Consider the following 1,534-nt stretch of genomic DNA (forward strand, 5'->3'; position numbering starts at 1 on the left):
CCGGCCTTGCCACGGTCAGGAAACCATGGAATCAGGGATCAGCTGCTGCAGCTGCTAAATGCAGACTCAAATCACATATACCCCCATCCACAGCTGCAAAATGAAGGAACTGTGCTCTGCCTCTCGATACCCATGAAGCTAGAGGCCTAACACTGAGAATCCTGTCACAGTTGTTGCAAAAAAATCAAACTCCTCTACAACTCAGCTTGCCAGCAGAAATAACACAGGCAAGAAGTCAGCCTCTACATCAGAGTGTTTCACTCTTCCTTCCAATACTTACGTGGCTGTAAATGATTGGTGGGATTTCAATCACATCTAAAGCTGGAGCTTCGAGCTCTTATGGGAGATGGGCTGGCGAGGCCGGTAGTCGCGCCCTCACTACTCGCCGTTTCAAAATGCTGCCGAGGGGCTTCCCTGGTGGCGCAGCGGTTGCGCCTCCGCCTGCCGATGCAGGGGACACGGGTTCGCGCCCCGGTCCGGGAAGATCCCGCGTGCCGCGGAGCGGCTGGGCCCGCGAGCCGTGGCCGCTGAGCCTGCGCGTCCGGAGCCTGTGCTCCGCAACGGGAGAGGCCGCAACAGAGGGAGGCCAGCATACCGCAAAAAAAAAAAAAAAAAAAAAAATGCTGCTGAGGGCTTAGGGCCTGTGACTGCCGCCCCCTCCGCCCTGGGCTCTGCGGGGGAGCGACTCATGGAGCGGCCCTAAGATTTATCAGCAGACTTCACTTCACCACTGCCAAAATGACAACATTTTCCACCTCTGCCCATTGTTCAACATCTGACAGGGCTTGCAGGATCTCTCCAGAACAAACCAATCAGCAAATTTATTTTATGTTTATATCAGGTACGACCCAAACTGCCACTTCTGAAGATTTTGCAGGCAGCGGGTGCACAAGGTGAAATGTTCACTGTTAAAGAGGTCATGCACTATCTAGGCCAGTATATAATGGTGAAGCAGCTTTATGATCAGCAGGAGCAGCATATGGTATATTGTGGTGGAGATCTTTGGGGAGAGCTACTAGGTTGTCAGAGCTTCTCTGTGAAAGATCCAAGCCCTCTCTATGATATGCTAAGAAAGAATCTTGTCACTTTAGCTACTGCTACTACAGCAAAGTGTAGAGCAAAGTTCCAATTCCAGGAAAAGAACTGAAGAAGGTAATATTCCCGCACTGCCTACCTCACAGCGTAAATGCAGAAATTCTAGAGAAGATGAAGACTTGGTAGCAAATTTAACCCAAGATGAGATGTCAAGACTGGACCTCGGGTTTGAGGAGTGGGATGTAGCTGGCTTGCCTTGGTGGTTTTTAGGAAACTCGAGAAATATCTATACACCTAGAAGTAATGGCTCAACTGATTTACAGACAAATCAGGATATAGGTACTGCCATTGTTTCAGACACCACAGATGACCTGTGGTTTTTGAATGAGTCAGTATCAGAGCGGTTTGGTGTTGGAATAAAAGTTGAAGCTACTGACCCTGAACAAACAAGTGAAGAAGTAGGGAAGGTGAGAGACAAAAAGGTGATTGAAGTGGGAAA

At 49.3% G+C, this 1,534-nt stretch overlaps 1 pseudogene; it reads left to right on the forward strand.

Annotated features, from left to right (window-relative positions):
* Nucleotides 1-642: 642 nt before the first annotated feature.
* Nucleotides 643-1,534, forward strand: LOC102980782 (protein Mdm4-like; annotated as a pseudogene).

The sequence above is a fragment of the Physeter macrocephalus genome, chromosome 8 (assembly GCF_002837175.3).
Source record: "Physeter macrocephalus isolate SW-GA chromosome 8, ASM283717v5, whole genome shotgun sequence".
NCBI classification, from domain to species: domain Eukaryota; kingdom Metazoa; phylum Chordata; class Mammalia; order Artiodactyla; family Physeteridae; genus Physeter; species Physeter macrocephalus.